The 23,792-nt window shown below is 33.2% G+C and overlaps 1 long non-coding RNA gene across 1 annotated transcript; it reads right to left on the bottom strand.

Moving 5' to 3' along the window:
- Positions 1-1,990: 1,990 nt before the first annotated feature.
- On the bottom strand, positions 1,991-23,086 carry LOC121069478. The gene is made up of 3 exons (XR_005819448.1): positions 22,766-23,086; positions 15,723-15,727; positions 1,991-2,000 (listed from the first exon to the last, which is right to left on the bottom strand). It is a non-coding gene; the product is annotated as an uncharacterized LOC121069478 (long non-coding RNA).
- Between the last annotated feature and the right edge of the window lie 706 nt (positions 23,087-23,792).

Consider the following 23,792-nt stretch of genomic DNA (forward strand, 5'->3'; position numbering starts at 1 on the left):
CCTATGAGATTTTTATGGTTGTAGTTTTAATAAGGAATTCACTTCACATATTCCTTTTTTTTTTTTTTTTTAATTCTAAAGAAAACTCTTCATAGTTTACCAGTGATCCTCTAGATTTCACTGTCATCAGATAGAATGTCTAGTTCAGTGCAGATTTTACTCTACGACTGTGAATGTTTTATTGCTAGTGTTCTGTTTCAATGTATTTCTCCATTCAACCAAGCTTCTTGTGAAGCTCGAAGTGCACTGCTAGCTTCCTAATATTTCAATTTTTGCTTTTTAAAAGTGTTTAGTAGGTTTAGTCGATAACATTCTGAAATGATGTGGCTGGAAAGAAACTAGCATATTTGATTTAAATTTACATTGTAGAATGACAAATGTAACGTTAATATTAACTATTACCCTGCTACCCTGCATAAATTAATCTTTTCTATGTTATCTTGAAATGGAAGTGACTGTTGACAAACGCAAAGAGAAGTTAAAATAATGCACAAGTGGATAATGTGAGATCTGTAGGTCATACATAGCTAAGTTCAGAAAGGAATACAGAACTCAACTGTGATTACTTTTTGTGTTATATTTAATCATAATATTTAAGAGAATTTCTGTAAAAGAATTCCTGATTACCATTTGCAGTGTTCTCTGAGCAGCAACCATGCCTTGATACAGTCAAAAAGAAAGAAAAAAAAAAAAAAGAGAAAGGAAGAAGTGAGAGGGAGGAAAAAGTATTTTGCAAGTAGAAAATGAATAAATTCATCTTCATTATGTTCTTACTCTTTAGTGTACAATTTCAGTGTAGTTACCTTGTTTCAAAATAGTCAAGAGGTCTGGTTTGTTGTAGTAAAATATGTTTTGAATCATATGCTGAAGGATAAAAGACTACCTTTTTAAATTACAATTGAAGAGGACTTCAAAAAAAAAAAACCACCACAAAAAAACCCTGTGTGTTCAAGTTCAGTACAGTAGTGGATGGATATTGACAGGAGAAGACAATATAATGATAAAAATTATAAAATTATAAAATTTTAAAATCATGGGACAAAATAGTTTGAAAATATAATAAATTGAGTCAACTTTTTTTTTTTTTTTAGTAAAATCTAACATCTAACAAATATATATTTTTTTCAGCTGTGTTAGCTATGCATATGCTATGACACCATAAGCAAATAAAAATATAAACTTAAATATTAGCATATAACTGTATAGTTTTGCACACTGATTTTAGTGCCCATTCATGCACTCCACAGCATGGCTATTCCAAAAGAAACCAGGAAATCGCTGTTGTAATGAGGTGTTTTGTCATCAAGGGTATAAATGGTGCCTGTCAGATAGTAAGTTGTCTCTCCTCCTATTTTAAAAGATCATCTGATACTAAGTTCTATGAAATGAATTCTTCTTATAGTACTCAAAATTTGTTCCTCAGATGAATTCAATTAATAGATAAATTAAGATGACTAAAGTAATCAATTCTTTGTGACACCCTATTGAAAATTTAGAGTAATAACCTATTATGAAAGGAGAAATTTTAGAGTTTTTGTAGAAGTTTAAAAACCTGAAATTATTACAAATAAGTGTAGCTTACCCCTACTGAGTATAACATCCAGATTTGTATTTTTACTTCATAACTGAAATTAATATTAATATACCTTTAATTACTAATTTAATTGAAGCTTCAGTTGAAAGGCAGCTAATCTTAATAGCATCTAGCTCCTGTAGAAATACACTTCTGAATTTGGAGATATCAAAAAATAAATAAATTCATTTATTTTTCTTGTGGTCTAACTCCAATACAGAGCTAAACATCACCAAGTCACTTGCTCATTCCCCCAGGTGGAATGGTGGAGAGAATGAGAAAGGTAGAAGTATGAGAACTCATGGGTTGAGGTAAAGACAGATAATAGGTAAAGCAAAAGCTGCGTGTGCAAGCAAAGCAAAACGAGGAATTCATTCACAGCTTCTCATCAGCAGGCAGAGGTTCAGACATTTTCATGAAAATAGGGCTCATCATGCATAACAGTTTCTTGGGAAGACAAAAGACATCGCTCCAAACATACCCCTCTCCTCCTTCTTTCCCCAGATTTTATTGATAAGCATGACAACACATGGTATGGAATATCTCTTTGGTCAATTTGGTTCAGCTTTCCTAGCTGTATCTTCTCCCAGCTTCTTGTGCACCCCCAGCCACCTCTCTGGTGGGGCAGCATGAGAAGCAGAAAATTCCTTGGCTCTGTGTAAGCACTGCTCTGCAACATCTAAAAGTATAGGTGTGTTATCACCACAATTTTAATCAAAAATCCAAAACACAGCATCATCTAAGAGTTAGGTTCAGTGATCCTAGTGGGTTCCTTCCAACTCTATTCCAGGCAAAACCAAAACAACTGTCTGTACATTTACTCCAGAACAAAAAGTGCTTTGTAGTGACCTCTCAGTTAAGAAGTAGCAGCATATATCTGAGTGATTTTAATAGCCTCTGAGAGGTCATAGTTTGAGTTATTCAGTTTTTGTCTACCTTGGGAAGAGCTCCTCTTTGTCTAAACAATATTTTTTTTTTTTTTTTGGTTGCATTTAAGTGCACTGAGACTGCATATATGGAAGAGAAGGAGGAATGTGACCCTTCATTTTAATTTTTATGTGTCAGCAATTTTAATTTGCCTGTTTTGTTACATATGAAAGGGCAAATATAACTATCTCTAACTCAGTACTTTGCAAATCTTTCTATAGTATTTACCAAATATGGAGAAAAATCCTATCATTTCCAATTAGCAAGGTTACAGACTGTCAGTGTCCAAGACTGTTATGCTGTACATGCCAAAGATGCTGAAAGCCTGCTGAATGGATGCAATCTACAAGCCCATTTTAATACTCGTACTACATAATTACTATGCAGAACTATTACCCTATAATGATGTATTCAGTCGGTATGTGATTTCAAAATTATTTAATTTGTGTTAGAATATACATATGAGTTAACTGTGAATAAAAATGGACCTTCTCTTTTTCCGACAACATGATATATAACAGTAATATGCAAAGAGAAAATTTTGTGAACTCAAACAAGGGCTCTTCTCATATTAAAACACAAACATCATAAATATGATCTGCTGAGTTAAATATACAGACAGGTGTGTATCCCTAAATTTAAGGTATGAACAATTAATAGAGTAATAGTACAAATTTAAAGACAGTATTATTATGCAAATCATTCTAGTGTAAATTTATCTGAAACTTTTTTAAGAAAAAGATTGTTATTGACCTGATTCTCCAATACCCTGTAGACTCTTGTCGAAAGCTTAGTTTCTGTATTACCTTTTGAAGTTGTTGCAGGATAGGTGAGCAGTTTGTTCTACCAACAACTTAATTAGGAAGAATAATGTCCTTTGGGACGACAAAACCTTCTTCATATTCAATCATCTAGTCCAAAAATATACAGGGTGGAGTAATGAATCTTAAAAAATGCCAATTTAGTGAGTTTCTAATCACAGATACTTCATCAGCTGACAACAGAAAAAACTCAGTAGGTGTAGCACTTCAAAATCTGAGACAATTTACACGTAATTTCTGGAATCAGCAGGGATAAACAGCTGGATAAAAATAAAAAGCTTGTTGTAATTGAAAATTGCCTTACAGCTTCTTTGTGATTAAAATGAAGTTCAGTTCCTTGAAATCTTGTTCAGCAATTAAATCTGTTTTACTTAGGCAGTGAAATATTGTCTATTGTCCTTGAATGATAAAACCAGTACAGACATGCTTTAACATTTCATGTTTATTGAACATATATGCACACAAATATTTGACAAAATCCATATTGAACAACAAGACTTTCTTTTCAGCATATTGAAGAAATGTTCTCTGTCACTAAAAGAGGTTGTGGTCGTCTATATTGCTTATGATTGCTTATGACAAATTTTGGTGACAATCTGTTCTGTTTTCCACCAAAAAAAAAAAAAGAGAAAAAAAAGTTTTACACCTCTTTACTTCAAAATAGAGTAATTCTAATTCTATCTGAAAGCCAGTGTAATAACTTTATCTAATAACTGATCAAGTTTAAAATTAGACTGAAATTTAAAGTTAACCTCTAATAGAATTCTTGTTTATTTTGTTTTTCAATTTTTGCATCTATTTGCTTGCTGTGGAAAATTGAGAAGTGTGAGAGCTGATTTTCTTAAAATAAAACAGTTATTATATACTTCAAATATTGTTTTTTTTTTTATTACTTACTTTGTTAGTTTTTGAGTAAAAAATTACACTGAGAAACAACTGTTTCTTAAAGCCCTTTTCATTTTAATGTTCTCTTTTATTTTTTTTTTATTTTTTTCTTTTGTGTGTGTGTGTTCCAAAGTAGTAAGCCTCCAATTCTTACTATGTTTACCTAGAAGAAGTAAACCTTGAATTAATAAGGTTAAAAAACATACACACACACACAAAAACCCTACTTGAATCAGAAAGGCAAGTTTTATATTATTATTTTTTTTTAAAGGAAAATTAATAATGTGACTTCTAATCTCCAGCAGAGGAATTTGCTTTCTTATGCATACTCTATCCTAAAAAATGCATGTAGCCATACACTTAACACTCGTGTCCTGGTTTTGGCTGGAATAGAGGTAATTTTCCTCCCTGTAGCTTGTATGGCGTTGTGTTTGGATTTAGGATGAAAACAATGTTGATAATACTGACGTTTTAGCTGTTGAGTGTCTTCTGATGCTTCCTTGCCAATGAGTAAGCTGGGTGTACAGAAGAAGCTGAAAACAACCCATCCAGGACAGCTGACCCAAAAAGACCAAAGAAATATTCCATAATATATGACATCATGTTAAACAACAAAACCAGGGGGAATTGGGGGGGGGGGGGGGGGGGGGAGGGGGAGAGGGGTTGGAGGCTGCCATTGCTCAGGGACTGGCTGGAACTGCCAGTGTGTGGTGAGCAATTGCACTGTGCATCACTTTTTTTGTTTGTTTGTTTGTTTGTTTGTTTTCTTCCCTCGCCTATTAAACCATTTTTCTCTCAACACTTGAGTTCTGAACGGTTGTGTGGTACATAGCTGCCTGCTGGGTCAAATCACAACTTGATTTTTTTTTCCCGATGTACATTTTTGCATAATTATAACTTCCTTAATATTGATATAGTCTTAATAAGATATCAGTTCAGAAGATAATACTATTGAAACAGGTTAAAGTATATACAATTTCAATTGAATTAGTAGCTAAAAGTTTTTTTTAATCATTCTTTCATCTTAATATATTTCTAAGATATATTCAGTTCCAGGTAACTGATATATCATTCTAACAATTCCAGAGAACAGATAAAGAAGACTTTCTTGGCAAAGAACAGATGACTGCAATACCTAGATTGCTGCACTGACTGAACTAGTGAAAATGGCCTGAGAGAACACATCAGAGTGTTTATAAAATTAAAACGAAAGAAAGAAAGAAAGAAAGAAAGAAAGAAAGAAAGAAAGAAAGAAAGAAAGAAAGAAAAAACCACCAGCAATAGAGTTAAATGAACTTGAAACAATATAAAATAAAATAAAATAAAATAAAATAAAATATAAAATAAAATAAAATAAAATAAAATAAAATATAAAATAAAATAAAATATAAAATAAAATAAAATAAAATAAAATAAAAATTAAATAAAATTCTGTGTCTGAATATTATTTAAAACAGCTTGTTTTAAATGTACTCTAACAGGTGCTGATAGGCCACTTGAAAGTCTTAAATGAAAAACAAGGAAGATAAGGGAGACAAAATTATAGACCAGAAAAGTGATCAGTCCATCAAAACAGGATGATGAAAAGGAGGGTTCAGTTTTAAAAATGAACAGAGAAGATACAGAAAAGAGGAAGAATAACTGTGAAGGGACTGTATATACACATCCAAAATGTAATTCAGAAAGAAAAAAAAAAAAAGTGCACTAGCTACATAAATAAAGCATTCTGTGCCAACATGTTTTAAAACTGGAGTGGGAAATCTAGAATTGATGTTACTCTTGTAAATAATTGAAGCTAGACAGAACTGCTATTTCATGATGTTGATGATGATTATTATTGTTATTTTTATAATTATCTTTTATTTCATTTAAGGAAATATTTCTGTCCATATCACAGATATAGACAAGCTTCAGAAGGAGGTGACACATCAGTTACTAACTAGCATGCAATTAATCAATAATTTCCAAATGACAGAATATATTACTCAACAAAAAACACACTTTTTATCTAGAATTCCCTTATCTGGGGAATTTGTGGAAAAAATCTCTGGTCTAAGGAGTAACACTGAACTTGCAGACTAGCAGGTACTTTCAGCACTATATTAATGTATTTTCTAGCTACTGTCATTTATACTTATGTTATAAATGCATTATAAATCTATTATGTAAAAAATGCCAGTTAATATGTTAGCATGTTAATTATTATTATTATTTTTAAAATCATTCTTAAACTTAAAAAAAATGTTTTTCAGCAATGAGAGTTTGGTATGAATAAAAGTTAAGTGAGCCATGACCAGAATCTAACAGATACTGTAAGAGTTCCCTGCAAGGTTCTGACTAACGTGAAGGTGGGGACCAGACTTGTATTTGGCTTCCTAATTTATCTGGAACCTGGGGAGCATGAGGAGCTTTCAGAATAGGATGTAAAACAGGAGCAAAGCATGTGATGGTTTCCAAAATGCATACTGGAAGTCTGGAAATGCTGTTTGTAAGAAAGTATTAATCACAAATCACAATAACGAGAACACAGGATGAGCTCTTCTGCACCAGCTGTCGCAATCATCTCTTCTGGTATTGCAGCACTCTCTGTCCAGATGTAACTCCTAACATTGATTCTGGTCTAAGTCTTGGGCTGAAAGGAGAGCTTGATACCTACCCCTTGCTGAAGATGGAAATGGTCAGGGTGCCTTATCCTTGGGAAGATGTACTCTGATAGATTAGATTCTGTGCGATGCAAAGTGAAGGAGGGGGAGGTGCATGAGAAAGGGAACAGGCTTCCTTGCATATAGAATGATAAGCAAGAAATCAAAAGGATATTAACAAAGACTTTATTAGCAAGAGTCTAATATGGCAAGCATGTAAGAATTCGTGTAGCCAGTGCTGAACAGATACAGCAGAGGAGGATCGAAGCTAGAAGCTTGTGATTTCTTGCTGTAGAAAAAATGCTTCATCTCCCCCTTCATGTATTTACTCAGAGGATAAACTCATAGTCCCAACAAGAAAGCAGTTTAAATACAGTTTGAATATCAAATAGACACAATGAAGATTTCCAAATTTGAAATGTTATTGTCTTTTCAACTCAAAGTCATTAATTTGCTTTAAACTCATTGCTGAAAAAAAAAAAAAAAAAAAAAAAAGAATTAATATAACACTTTGTTAATTATACATTGTTCTCAGTATGCTAGGTTCCTAGGTATCTTTTGAGTTGATTACTTTTGTCTTCTGTGACAAATAATTGGATTATTACATTTCTTTTTATATTAGTGAATACAAGAAAATGAGTGGGAGAAAATAGGGTTAAGGTAAGTTATGCAACCAGTTAATTAACATAAAGTATTGCTTTTATGTCTGAATGATTGGTTTGACATTCTTAAAAAATGTGTTTTATCCTATCTGCAGTGAGTTTAAAACTTTCTTAGACAATCAGCAAATCTGGAGTGCTGGTTTTGAGCTAAAAATACTGCCATGTGGCAGTTTAAAGATGAAGATTTAAGTTTTTAGAAAAACTAGTTCAAAAATGTAAGTTTCTGAAGCAATGACTTTTTTGTGACAGGCTCAAGAAAAGTTTTGTTCTCAGTTTTAAGGTGGAGTACCTGGCTAAAGCAAAATATAGACTCTTTCTCCTTGTACACTATCCAGAAATTCAAATCCCTGTTATTGCTGATTCAGTTTATGAGTTTTAGTTTCTTGTTTGCCTGTCATTACGGAGCCATTGACTCTATTGTAGGAAAGTCCTCCCAGCATCTTCTTTGGTTCCACTTTGCATAAATAAACAAATATCCATTGGGACAGAAAGAAAAAATCCCAGGATCAAAGCACTTGATTGTTTCATAGCATGGATGGATGCTTTAAACAGCTTGTCTCTCAGGACCTGCTCATTTCTAGACTGCTACTAAGACAGTTGGCTAACAAGGCAAATTAAAAAAAAAAAAAAAAGTCTCACCACAATATCAGGGGTGAGTACAAGCCATCTGAGCTACTGTGACCTAAAGGACCACTACGTAAACTATACCAGACAGAGAAGACAGTTTGTTTTACTGAAGTGAGTTTTCTGGCTTTGAGGGCTGACTTTTTTTGACACCTTTTTCTGTGGAATGAAAACATTCTAGTAGACAAACAAGGTTATAAAACTATTCACGTGTTGATGACAGTGCATAATCTTCTGTGATAGTTCAGAAATGAGCCTTACATATATTGACAAGCAGATCTAAGTGGCCAGTAATTGTTAATACTAGTGATAATGACCAATGATTATTTCAGAAGATTCATTTTGCCACAGAAATATTTATTACACAGTTTATGTTCAAGTAATTTGAGGCATACTGTCAACAGAAAAGTAGTCCTATTAAATTAAAATGTTGAAGTGTAAATGGATATCAGATGTGGACGTTTGAATCTAAAGAAAAAAAAATCACAGGAGAGAAACTGCATTGTTTTTGAAGTGTTAATTTCTTTGAGAGTGTATGGGGTTTTCTAAACAAAATTTGAAATTATAGCACAGAAAAAGTCCTCATTATTTACAACATTATATATGTTAACTGAAAATTGATATCCTAGAATGTAACTGCCAAGAAAGAGCACTGTATGGTGTTGTAACCCTACTTGTTAGAAGCAAAGACATTTTAATGTGAATGATTATAATGACATCTTCATTGCTGTTTTGTTCCTCTTCTAGGAATGTTTTTTATTCTGATGATATACTATTATGAGTAGATATAATTTAATCCTGGAAGCAGAACTGATTAAATTACATTTGAAAGATAACAATTTAAACATATATTTTTCCTTTATTATTAATAAAAAATATTGGGACATTTTGAAGAGTATCTTGAAAATAATTTACCATCTGGTTCATAGTTTCCCTTGAAATTGAATTACCTTCAGGTACTTCCATTTCAGGTACGCTTTAGGTACAAAGAGCATACAGTTTAGTCAAAAGAGCTTGTAGTTGGTCTGAAGCTATTCATGAATCCTACATGCTATTCCAGTTTATCGTAGTTTTCTGTGTGATTACATTATTTTGAAGTAACGGAAAGATACAAAATTTGAAGACTTCCTGCCAGGCATAAACCTGTACAATTTCCTTATTTCTGGATTCACAAGTCATAGAAAAGATGCTTCATGGGAGGTCTAACCCACTGCTTCTTCCTTAAATTTAATATAAAATTATGCATGTGACCTGATGTTCTGCTCTTTCTATATGCAAGAATGATTCAGACACTTTCCTTTGTTTTCACTAATGCATTTTTATTTATTTATTTTTGTATGCTAATTTGTACAGATATATTAAATCAGATGGATGTGGTGTCTGTTCTGGCCTTCAACTAGAGTAACGTGCCTAAAAGAAGTCACTAAGAATTATAAAAGAAGACATTACTGTTAAGTTCTATTTGTGCAGCTGAGAAGAGCTGTCCCTTATTTTTTACCTAGTAACTTTTGGTCAGATCTTTTAGAAAGCAAGACCATGACTGATGCTGTGGTGTACCCATTCCACTAAGGATGCTTTGTGTACAGTACGTAAGTATAATATTCCATCAAATTCTTCTGTGATTTTAATGATTACTTCAGATTTTGTTTCTGTCTAAACAAAATAAATGGGTTTTCTTCTTTAAATCTATAAATGCTTGAAGTGTATTCTGCTTCATTTACTACTGGATAAAATATATTGTTGCCAATATGGCTTTTGTGTTTACATTTGCCTAATTAGATGATCATAAAATTAATGTTTTTGGAATAGCTGTTAAAGCTTAGTTTAATTTTTTATTATATTTTATTTTATTTTTCCAAAATTGAACATTAAACTTTATGTTCAATTCAGAACCATTCAGGTGATTGACGAGAGTGTGTACACACTTATTTTAAATATGGTAGATCAAATTTCTTCATATTCTTTTCTAAGTTTACTAGGGAACAGCCACTACTACCCAGACAGTGCAGTTAGATAGCAACAGTTGCTTCTGCAGTGTCACTGCAACTCACAAGTGAAACGGTGTCTGTCTTAATGGCTCTATCCTGATATGTTGCTGCCTATTGAATTGCCCCAAGAGGACTTGCTTAGTACTGACAGCCCTAGACAATCTGGTGAAAAAAGGAACAATTTGTCTTCATCTTTTAAATAATTTTCTTCCTTTTTGTTTGGTGAAGTATGGTAAAAGCTTAGTTTGTATTAGTGTTCTTTTAAGAATTTCTTCAATGGCATTGCTTTACAAACACATTGAGAATAAGCTGGGTAACTGAGATGAACAGTTAAATAAGAAAATTATTCTTACTTTATGTCAACAACACATCATTGAACAGTTTAGGAACCTAGACAGACAAAAGGATAACTTAAACTATTTTAAATTCAATACTTCTTTTTTTTTAAACTTAATTTTTGTAATTTTCTTAATTTCCATTTTATTTTGATTGATAGATTGATTATTTATTATTCTGATACTGATATTTCTGTGTTTGAATGAAACTTTTTGCATTTCCTTTTGTAGGAAGGCAATAAAATAAGAATGGGAAAGATCCAAGATTCAACAAAGCAGAGAGGAAAGATAGACACTGTCTATTGCATTATAATTGTGTCTGTCTCCGTCTGCCATTCTTATTTGCTCATGTATTCTAGTTAATTAACAGTTAAGATCATGTATACAATTTTGGGAAAGACTAAAACCAAGTGTTCCTGGTAATCATGATATGAGAGAATCTGAATCATATTCCTGCTCTGAATTAGGAGACTGTTAATCCTGGAGATGAATTCTTCAGTCACAATCTATGTGCTCTTCTGGGATTTCATTTTTTTGTTTTCTGAATGGAAAGTCTTCAATAGACTTTGGAAAAAGATATATTTTAATCTGAGTGACAGGGACTATAATCATCTGGTTTTGAAAGCTTTGCCAAATGACTTGCTCTAGACAAGTATGATTTTGACTTTTTTACTAGAGGAGTTTTAATCTAAATTTCCAGAAATGGATAATAATGAAGCACCAGCAAAAATAAGAGAATCTGATGGAGGCTATACCCTCTGTAACCTGTCACAGGATAGATCAATCGGCCACCTTTGTAATCAAAATACTCATTATGTAGACAAACCAAGGTGAGGATTAATAGTACTCAGTGATCCAACAAATCCACAGTTTGTTGGATTAGAAGTGGGATACTGTTTTTGAAATCTTGCTGAAGGAAGAAGGCAGAAAGGATAGCACTAACTCTTATGCTAAAAGGCTATGATTTGGTGGTATTAAGAAAATTAAGGATGAACAGTGATCCTTTTTATATGTAGCTATTTTGAAAATCATTATCTCGCGACAGAAAACACCAGACACTTCAGTAGGAATTCATTTTCTGTGGAACATGATATCAAATCAAATTTATTAACTTTGGTGATATTGGCTGAGAATGGAAATGAGGAAGAACAGGAAGGACCTAACTGCAATTCTTGAAACTAGTGCATGATATACAGAATGTATTCAACTTCCAAGATGCCCTACAGAAGTGGTATTGATAGGAAAAATTATGATATATGGAAACAAGTAATTTTCATGACTCAGGTGTAAAACACATTTGGTGGTACACAGAAGCCTTGTGATGTTCTAATATTTTAGTCTGTATATCTGTTGAGCTTTTCAGAAGACTGCCAATTCTGTACCACAGTGTGAAATGTTTACAGCATTTCTGAAATGAAAGGCAATTCTCTGAAAGCACATAGTACACTGCATTTGTGTGTGTGTGTGTGTGTGTGAAATGCTGTGCATACCACTCTAACAGAGATTAAATGACACTTGAGCCTGTTGTACACTGTATACTAACCAATCAAATATAAAAACAACAACAAAAAACATTGAAAAATTTCAGTACATAGGTACATCAGCAACCAATTAATTTTTCATTAAAACTCACCTCCTCCTTTAAATGTATCAGAAGTCCAATATTGGCTAACAAATATATTTTCTGTTAAGCCTGTATGACATTGGTTTTGACTTTATTCTGTCTACTTTTCAGTAAAATGAGCAGCAGTATAAAACTTATCACTTTTTTAACCCATTTTAGTGCTTGAAGGGAAAAAGATACATTCATTAGATGTAACTAAAGTCAGTTAAAATTATTTGAACTCTGATTTTTAACTTTTTTTTTTTTTATCAAATTTGACAAAAAAAAAAAAAGTTGGTTTGTTTGGCCCTCAAAAAATCATCTCTAGAAATATCTTTCTTGAAATATCTTGCTTGAAAAGTCATTGTACAGTTTTTAGAGAAAATAACCTTTCAATATCCTTTAAAATATTTCATTACATTCACCCTGAGGGTAGTCAATAAAAAGTTTTGGAAGGCACAATGGTTGTAGCAATTCTAAGGTCTGAAAGTAAGAAGAGTGTGAAATATCAATGCATTATTACTTATTTCTTCCTTAAATTTTCAATAAAGATTAAAGAGGCATGTTCTCAGTTCACTAATACGTTGTTTCTGTAACATTTAACTACCACATTTATGCTGTGCTTTGACTGCCTTTGATTTATGCTGCTTTGATTTATGCTGTGATTAAAACATTGGGATGGGAATTCCTAGTTCTTTCTTAGAGTTTATTATATGACCTTGATCAAGACAACATAATTACAAATGTCTTTACAGTATTTGTTTCAAAGGTGATATATATCTTTTTTGGATTGGCATAAGGATGCCCACTTCATCGTCATATGACCACTTTTAGAGAAAATTACCACAAGAAAATATCTTCTTGGGTTCTGGTGAACAAGTGTAATTATTTGAATTGAAATTCTTTGAAATGACAGTATGGCAGGTTTTGTGGTGGTGATGGTGTTTTGTTTTGTTTTGTTTTTGTTTTGATTTGTATAATGAAACTCCTTATTTTATCCAAAATTTTCAGACCTTATGAACTCTGCAGAACAGTTAACTTTTCAAAAAGTTTATCCTAGAATTATTTTTTTTAGAGTGAAAGACAGCAACATTAGTTACTTTTGCCATATTCCAAGAGTTTTGTTGCCTGGAACTCTAAAACAATGATTGCTTAACATGGTGACAACTGCCTGGCTAGTTATATTTTTTCCAAATATTCCTAACTCCTTTAGAGGTTGAAATGATTCGTCATCATAAAGTTTGGAAACAGAGGTTAGGAAAGTTTTTAATTGATTTAGTTGACCTGAGTTTCAGTGCAACTGCGTTAACAGCAATTCTGACAAGCTGTTTAAAGGAAATTATACTCCACCTGGCATTGAAAATATTCTACTACTGCACCGCTTACACTGGGTTTTCAAACCTGATTAGGGCCTATTGCACTTATATGGTCTGGAAGCTCATTGACAGCTCATTTTTAAAGGTACAGTGCAAATACCAATTGCATTTCTTACTGTCAGTATAAATGTTCAGCACACGACTAAAAAAATCCACAATATAATGTGGCACAATCCACATTATTAATTAAAAGATTTAGTTTAATATAAACTCAAATATATTTACAGATATATTTCATTTGCTCTTTTCAATGTGAGAATTACTTGGAAACTATCTATAGTTCAATCCATTGTAAATCATCCTATTAATCCTTATCTGTCTTTAATATTAATAACATCAGAATGTCAGAGAAGCACAGCTTAAGAATAAATGTTGATTTGTATTAGTTACAAATGTGGATAAACTTAGTCATGTAGATTTAAGTGTCTCTCTGAGATTTTTTCTTTGCTATGAACAGTGTCTCAGACTGACACTTCAGAGAAACACCAGACTAAGCAGTTATCAGAATGAAAGGAAATTACTAGCAGATGGTTCATGCAGTGCAGGGAATCAGTAAATGGAATGGGATAACTGCTTTTTTTACACCTGTGTTGATTTCTGCTGTTGACTTGAAATTATCACCAGCAAATATAATTACTTGACAAATTTATAAATATCAAATTTTCAAAACAATACATAGATTTGCTAGGATTTCAGTTACAATTTTTTGTTGCATACTTTTATATTTTTAAATTAATTTTATGCTTAATTTATTTATCAACATATAGAAGAGGTAATTATTTTTTTAATACTGTTAAGTTTATGTTATACAACATCTTAACTACCTTTTTGATTTCTCTCACTTACTTGACATTCATAATGAAAATATTATTCCAGCTCCCCAATTACCTTTGAGAGATAAACACTTAGGCTGCTCTCATGAATTTTGAATAAGGTTTTGATAAAGGGGGGTTAATAAATATTTACAAGACTTCAGATTAAGTACCTTAAAAAGCATTTAATTAACATAATAAAAGAGATATTGCTATTCAGCTGTAATGATTATCAGTAATTGCACCACAGAATTTTATATAATTAATATAAACAGGAAAATCATAAAACAAACAAACAAACAAACAACAACAACAACAAAAAACACCCCTATGTGTTTCTACTAAACTTTAATCCAGGTGCCAGAATTTTGATGAAAACAAAATACTAATACAGTTAATATTGGGTTCTTCTGTAAGTCTTGTACAATTCATTCAGACTCATAACCACGTTAGTGATCAGACTCATGAATGAAAACTAACAATGACTAATCCTATTAGAAGTTTATAAAAAAAATCATAATTTTCCTTAATCATTGCATTATAGGCATGTGAGTTAATGAAAGAAATTTCCTTTATGAGAAGGGAAACCAACTAATGTTCTAGTTACAACAGTTAAATACAAGATGTTAAAGATAGTGTCAAATACTGCTAGTATTAATTTATGTTTATGTGGCACTACTATTTTCAATAATATCAAAAAAATGGAGGGATGAGATACTGTTTATGTATGCATATGTGTATTTGCACACACATTTGCATTTATACATCCTTATATACATAATTATATATAAATGTATATTTGTACACACACATTGTAACTGCAGTCTCTTTTAAGAGTTACAATTACTTTTTATAGTGAGAAATGTAGTTTCTTTTATTTCTCTGTATTCCAAAATAAAAGTCTGTAGAAAAATAAATGATAATATAACGTTCTTTTAAAAAATATTGAAAAGTTCATAAGGTATTTCATATGCTGTTGAGAGAGGTCACTAAAAGAAACTAGAAATTTACAACATAAAGGACTCAAAATTAATAGAACATTTGCTTTCATCTTTTTGCTAAACAGAGTTGTATATTAAATAGAAGGAACTGTTCCTATTATAAATGCATAATGATATTTTTTAGAAAGAGAATATGAGATCTCATTATTTCCACAGTAATTAACATTGATCTAATCTCAATTCTAGCAGAATGGAATTAAAATAAATTTCATCGAGGTCTGATATGTCATTTGTTTTCAGTTTCTCTGTGTTTTTTATTTCTTTGTTTTTAAATGGAATCTGTCTGCGTCATTTTTGTAGTTATCTGATGTCATTCACTAAAACAGGGAAATCCTTGAATAATTCTTAGAAGGCACTTCAGGAGGACTCTAGTCCTACCCCCTGCTTAAGCAGGTTCATCTGTAAGATCAGAGCAGGTTGCTTAGAGTTTGATTCAATCAGGTCTTGAAAACCTCCAGGGATGGAGACTGCACAGTCTCTCAGAAGCAACCAGTTCTAGTGTCTGACTGTCCTCAAAGGGAAAAAATGTTCTCTACAAGCAGTACCTTGCTAAAACTTGGATCATAGAATCATCTAGGTTGGAAAAGACCTTCAAGATCATCAAGTCCAATCATCTGCCTAACTTACTGAGCCCCATCACTAAACCATGTCCCTTTGTACCATGTCCACATGTCTCTAAAATACCTCCAGGGAAAGGAACGCCACCACATTCCTGGAGAGAATCCCATTCCAATGCTTGACCACAGTCTCCATGAAGTAGTCCAATCTAAAAGTACCCTGGTGCATTAGTAGTACATTAGTACATTAGTACATTAGACTGTTTCCTCACATCCTATCACTTGTCACTTGAGGAGAGACTTACACTCTCTTTGATGCAATCCCCTTTTAGGTAGTTATAGAGAGTGATGAGGTCTCCCCTTGGCCTCCTCTTCTGCAGACCAAACAATACCAATTCCCTCAGTTGCTCTTGATAAGTCTTGTTTTTTAGTCCCTTCACCGGCTTCATTGCTCTTCTCTGGACGAGCTTGAGCAACCCAATATCCTTCTTATAGCAAGGGACCCAAAAGTGAACACAGTGTTCGAGGTGTGGTCTCACCAGTGCTGCGTAAAAGGGAACAATCACTTCCTTACTCCTGCTGTCCACATGATGCAGGCAAGGATGCCATTGGCCTTCTTGGCCACCTGGGCATGTTGCTGTCTCATGTTCAGTTTGGAGTTGACCAGCACCCCTGGATCCTTTTCTGCTGGACAACTTTCCAGCCATTCTTCCCTAAGCCTACACTGCTGCATGGGCTCACTGTCTCTCATGCTCTTGCCACACACCATTATGAACCTGACTGCATGTTCTTTTCAATGAGATTGGTTGCTGTCAGCTTCCCTCAAAGCCATGTCTTCTCCAGGATGAACAAGCACAAGTCCTGCCAGCTTGATGGCACCTCCATAACTTGTTCTAGTAAATCAGTATCTTTCCTACATTGAGGGTCCCAAAAATAACAGCCTTACAAGTTGAGGAGAGTGGGGATAATCACTCCCATGGACCTCCTGGCTGTGCTCCTGTTAGTGCAGCCCTGGTTACAGTTGGCCTTTGCTGGCAGGTCATACTGCTGGCTCACGCCCAGCCTGCCGTCTACAAGCACTCCCCAGTCCTTATCAACAAAGCTGTTCCCCAGCCAGTCAGACCCCAGCCTTTATCAATGCAGGGGAGGTCTTCCTTCCCAGAAGCAGGACTTGGCATTTGTCCTTGCTGAACTTTATGAGGTTCCTGGTGGCACATTCTTCCATCTTGTCCAACTCCCTCTGTACGGCAGCCCTGCCATGGAGAGTTTCAACTCTTCTCCCTAATTCAGTATAGTCTGCAAAGTTGATGAAAATAGATGTTGCAACCTTTTCAATTCATGCCATGTATTTAATAGATATTCATCTGATCATTGTCCTTGCGTGAATGTGTGTATGCGAGTGTGTATGGGGAATTTATATTTTTGATTGGCTTGGGGACATTTCTTCTGATTACTTTTTTTGGAAAATGGTGCAGCAAAGCTGGCTGTCTAATAATGCTGAGATTGACAAGCTTTATTTTGATATAAAATTTATAACATATTTCTATATTTGGCAAAAGAGTCATAAACATTTATCAGAAAACTATGTAGCAATAATATATCTTTAAGGGAAAAATATTGTCCTTTAAATTTGATGGTTCAATATTTGATATATGGATGAGTTTTAATTACATAAGAATATGTTTTAAAAAACAAAACAAAACAAAAAATAAAACGCAATACTTTCCCACACTTTATTTTCATAAGTGTGACTGTTTTAAAAAGGAAATTAACATCAGGATCAGAAAAGTTTTTTTTTTCTTTTTTAGGTGATACTTATTTTACAGGATCCAAAAGTTTAGTGATGAAAGTTGATTCACATGAAGGCAACAGGCCTAAGTATCTGTATTTTGTGCAAGGGGGGAAGTCTTTGTACAGGTAGTGTCCCCTGCACACAAGGTATGCTGTAAGGAATGAAATCACAACTCCATTCATCATCAGGTGACCAAAGGAACACATAGATCAGAATAAAAGTAAGGTACTTGACAGATAATTAAGACATGAAATAGAACACTTCAGTATGTAGAGAAAAATGCACCTTATAAATAGCAAAACTAAAACTGAAGTTATACATAAAAATTGGAAAGACTGTGAACAAAATACAACTGTAATTATTGAAAAAAAATATATAGCAACTTGTAACATCTTGATCATTGCATTCGTTAAACTATTATTTAAATATATTGCTTTCATAAAAAATGGAGAGCAAATTGATGAGAAACATGAACCCTTGAATATAGAGTCCTAGGATAAGAAACAGTAAGAAATAACTGAACTACTTGCGATTCTGTGTTATCCAACTTAATTAAAATGATACTGTTCTTAGTAGTAATAATGAAAATGAATTCTTCTATACCAGTTCTTTGGAGAAAACGCTAGCCATATTCCAATTTTAATTAAAAAATATTTCTTAAAATATTATGTAGATTTCAATCATTAATTTATCTTACTGTACTGTACAAATACTGTATCAAAGAGTAGCTAAACTGACGTGCTAACAAAATGTTACGTTACCTTACCAAGTTTAGAAAATACCACCAAAGAGATATTCTTGTTCTACAAACTAGTACAAATGCTGCAGTAATAATAGCTGACAAATCATTTGTCATTTTCAGAATATTTTATACTATTTGGAGACCTTTGCAATTTTTCAAATTGATTAAGAGCTGTCATTTGCAACATTAATAAGTTCTTATGTACCAAAATCATTCCTATTCATGTCATTCACTCTTTGCCTCCTGGGATATATTTTCCTAAAAGCAACAGTGAAACAAGCTGTATTTTCCTGGACTACCCATATAATTCTCTGTTTGAATAAATCTCATGATATATTATTTTACTAGATTTTGCAGCTTTAGATCGCAGTAATTTTAATTTCACTTTTTATTAGTACTTTCTTACATAATTTTGAAAATAAGCTGCTGAGCACATATAAGCACAGATCTCGATAGTAAAATGTTATAAATAAGATTGCTAAAATATTTTGACTGTTATTCAAATGAAGAGAATATGGAAGTATCTTTCATCTATAGGGAAATGCTACATACACAAACAAACAAGCAAACAAAACCAAAACCAATCAACCAACCAAATACACTTCTGTACAGAAATAGTCAAGAATTGATTACAACTTTAATATTCTTTCCTTGCATTTATACTTAAAGATTTATATCTACAGTTGGGTTCAAATCATGTATTTCTACCAGTGATATAATTTTATTATGAAGCATAAGTTAGATAAACAGCTTCCTGTGAAGGTGATATCTTTGCTATTTATAGGTTTGCCTGCTGGTAACATGCTACTGTCATGATATCTGTTATTTTGGAGGGATAATTAGAAGATTCTTACTTGTTTCTTTCTAGCCAGATATCTGTATGACCAATTATTTCTGTAGGGATTTTGGCATTTGGTCAGATGTCTCAAGAACACATTTAATTCTTGCCTAAGGATGAAATGTCTTCAATTTCCATGAAAATTTTCACATTGGTTCCCTTGGATACAGGACTTTGCTATAAGACAATTTGTACTAAAAGTGTTCTTTGTTGGTGGTATGTGTGTGTGTGCGTGTGTGCATTTTCCCTTTTGCCCAGTGGCAAACTAATTACCTAGCAACCAAATTATTTCTTTTTCGGTGCTTTATTGTCATGCAAGGCATTCATGGTGCTAGGGGCTTAATTTATATATAATCACCATTGTACCAATGTCTACCCAGCACTATTAGTGTTTCCATTTTCTTTATGCATTATATGGTAGCATTTCTGCACCTTCATTCTACTCAGCAACACTCTTCTTACTGAAAACTGAGACAATACATTTGTTTAGTTTAGGATCTGCATCTATATCATATTCAGTCTATAGCCTATTATTTTTTCCTTACATTCCTTCTTTTTTCTTCTTTTCCCCTATCTTCAGACCTAAAATTCATGTGTAGCTTTTGTTGCTGATTAGTTTATTTCTCCTGTCTTTTTTGGTTCTCTTCTGAGTCTCAATGTCTTTCCAATTTGTGACCATTTCTCTGTTTATGTCATGATTTCTTATCCTGGTGTCATTCCTCCTTATTTTCCAATTTAACTTGTAAATTTCAGATTGTCTTTGGGCTTTTGTGTTTAAGAAGAGCTTAGGTTTCTGCAGATATAACCTTATATAATTGCCTAACTACTCCTTTCAATGTTGCATGTTTCCATTTGGAAATTAAAGCCCTATTTGCAGTAGTAGTATAACAGTATTGGTTATAGACTTCAATTTTCTGCACCAATTCTCTTGCATTTAGTTTATACATTATTGCCATAGAGGACTGTCTTTTCTTAGCTAAATCCCATTCAAAATTTCTCAATAACATCTTTCTCATGTCTTTTTGACTGTATTTGAACCTGTACTGAAAATTAAGCATGAATTTCACTGTTTGGCCCTGGAGAAGAGTCATGAACAGTGATGGGTGACTGGTGAGCACATAAGAAGCTAAAAAGCTGTATCACAGTGTACAGAGATACACACTGCCAGGGCAAAACATGCAAGACATGGTAGTCCAAGGAGCATGTACTTTCACAGTATAGCAAAATTTTCGTATTTCTCAGCAGGAGCAATTCACGTATTCTTAGAATAGTAAGAACTTGGAAAACAAGTATACTGTTGCTTGGTCCTAATTCTCCTGGCACCATAGACCAGTTTTAGAGGACTCAGATCTGCACAGGAGACCATGACCATTATTACTATTATTATTTTCCTGTGGTTATGTTTCTGTTTTTATATTCAATAGTTATGTAATACAAAATCAATCTGAAAGCCTGTGACTAAGGACACAGTGAGAAATATCAATGTACAGACTTCAGCTCCCTTTTGTTCTCCTTTAGGTCCCATTATTCTTGATAAACATACAGTAATATATGCACAGATACCAAGGGATGAAGATGATGTACATCGTGCCCGATCAGTAACCTGAAGAATTCAAATATTTTCAGAGGAGACAGTAAATCTGCATTCTCCTAGGCAGAAACTCTCTCTGTGTCTCAAATGTCCCACTCTCTTGCATGAATGAAAAATGTATTCTGTGTAAAACAATAAAATCTACAAATCTAGGCACTTTCTCTCCTAGTAGATAATCCTTTTGGAAAACAAGTGCCTTAATCCCAAGGTGATACAAGGTTGATGATGTTATGGACAGTCGTCAAGCTAAACTGCTTAAACATTCAGTGTTTACATTTACCTTCTCTTTTATATATGTGCATAGGTCTAAAGCATGACTAATTTAACTTTTCAGAAAAAAAAAAAAAAGTTAATTTGCTATTTTTCTTGTGTTTGTATTACATTATAGATTGTGAGTTGTGAGTTTGGTATATCTTTCAAGCTCCCTATTTTTTCCCTGCAGCTAGGCTGACTAAATCAAGACATATAGCGGTATGGCTGGTAGTAATTTTTACTTCTAGGTATTTGAAGCAGCTCATCTGTTTCTGCTTAAAATTTATGATTCTCTCTCTAGTTTATTCATTTTGTTCAGACAATATTTTCTTGTCTTCACAAAGTCTAAAATCTAAATCTTAAACTGTCTTCAAGGATTTAATGATCTGGTTCTAAAAGCTCAAGATATTGGGTTAATAAAGTCAAGAAGAATCAGAATCAGCTCTGACAATTCTTCTTAAATTGTCTTCTCAGATATACTCATAAAATATGCTTGACAAAATGACATAAAAAGAAATGTCTAAGGAGGAAAAAAAAAAAGTTGAATGAACTGTTAACTTTCATTGTGCTTTCCATATGCTTAAGTCAGGGGTAATTGCTTGTAGCTTTCTGGGGTACTGTAATGTTCCAAGACGCAGAATAATCCTTTTGATAGATGCTATCAAGTGCCTATTTAAAATCAATAAAAACATGCGGTTCCTTGTCTTTATGCTCAAGGAATTTCTCAGTTGTCATAGAATAAACATCTGCTTGATTTTTGTTCCTTGGCACGAAATCTCACTTGTCATTCTGCCAGTTGACTTCTGGTGTGTGGTTTGAGTCCACATCATACCACTCTTAGGAATCATCTTGCTGGCATAGTTCAACAGATTCAGATTTTTATTAATAGATATTTCACAAAGAAAGAGACTAATAGAGCTCTTATAGTTTCAGCAGCTGTGTCACAAATTACTTACTGTTGGTGTTTTTTATTCCTACAGAGCACTGTCTTCTGAGATCTTTGTATTATTAGATTATCATTTTTAAGAGGAATTGCATTGTATCTCTTATTCTAAAAATATAATTGTAGCTGTCTTCAGGGATTTATGCTATTGGAGTTCAAGAAAAAATTGTATTTCATTCCAAAATATTTCTCACCATGTAATCTTCTGCTCTTCAAACTTACTAATCTTCCTTTATTACAACTGTTTCTACACCAGCAATTCTCCATTCATAATGCTAAAACTGTAGTGTTTAAAAATTATTAAATTGAAGAATTGTGTGCAAGTAAAAGCATTAAAGACAATGAAAAGCCAATTTCTTTGATGTGGTTTATCTAAGACGTGAGAAAGTGTCAGCTTAGTTACAAGGAAACAACAACATTATTGTGCAAAATATATATATATGTTTTTTAAATAGGAGAAAAATATTCATTATATTTCAGTTCACTATGCAATCAATATATGTGTAGATCTCAGTGTACTGAAAATAATAGGCATGAGAGTATCTGTGGACAACATTAATGTGCACCTAGAAATATGCACCAAATGTACAAAATCTTGTTTTCCTTCATTAAGATGTTTCAGAATTCTCATTATAAACCCCACTGTATTATTAAAGAAATAATGAAAACTACATCTAAACTACATCTAAACTACATTGTCCCAAAACTACTTTGTCCCTTTTCATCCAAGGATGACTCTTCAAATTCATGGCACCTCATGAAAAGATTCAAAAAGATTTTGAAAGGGCAATGCATTAACACTCTGTCCTGCTTTTGGCTAGGATAGAGTTAATTTTCCTCCTAGTAGCTGGTATGGTGCTGCGTTTGGGATTTAGGATTAGAATAATATTGATAACACACTGATGTTTCAATTGTTGTAGAGCAGTGCTTACACCAAGCCAAGGACTTTTCAGCTTCTTGCTCTGTCCTGCTAGCGAGCAGACTAGGGATGCAGCAGGAGCTGGGAGGGGACAGACCCAGGACAGCTGACCCAAACTGGCCAAAGGGGTATTCCATACCATCTGATGTCATGCTGAACAATTAATATGGGGTGGTTGGCTGGGGTGGGGGATCAGCTGCTCGGGGTTAAGCTGGGCATCGGTCAATGGGTGGTGAGCAATTGCATTGTGCATCACTTGTTTGTACACATTATTATTAGTAGTACTATTATCATTAGTATTATTATTTTCCTTTCTTTTCTATCCAGATAAACTGTCTTTATCTCAACCCACAGGCTTTCATTTTTTTCCAGTTCTCTCCCCCATCCCACTGAGGCGGGGAGGAGGGTGAGCAAATGGGTGTACAGTGTTTAGCTGCCAGCTAAACCAGCTGCCAGCCAAAATATGTTGTGGATAAACCACAACATATTCCATTATCAAACCGTTTTAATGTTAGAGAATCAGAATTTCCAAAATCAATATGCTGGCTGTGGTGATTTTCAGAATTGTGAAATTTGCATTTAATGAGCAAAATCAATTTCAAAATCTCTACAGTAATGATTTTTATTATTTTTATTAGTAGTTTAGCAAAGCTGATCTTTTTTCACTTCAACTATGATTCCAGATATCTACTTTCCCTATCACAACAATTAGACAATTTCTATGCTCTTAAAAGGCAATATATGTCACTGCATATTGGAGACTGAATTTATCTGACTGAAGTGGTATAAATTACTGAAGTATTAATATATATTTATTTTCTTATGCCACTTGTCTTACTCAGATAAAAGCCTTAGAATATTACTTCAGACTGCTAAATGTCCCCTTCTCAGATAGGAAAGATGGTTTGC

Source organism: Cygnus olor, chromosome 4 (assembly GCF_009769625.2).
Source record: "Cygnus olor isolate bCygOlo1 chromosome 4, bCygOlo1.pri.v2, whole genome shotgun sequence".
Classification (NCBI taxonomy): domain Eukaryota; kingdom Metazoa; phylum Chordata; class Aves; order Anseriformes; family Anatidae; genus Cygnus; species Cygnus olor.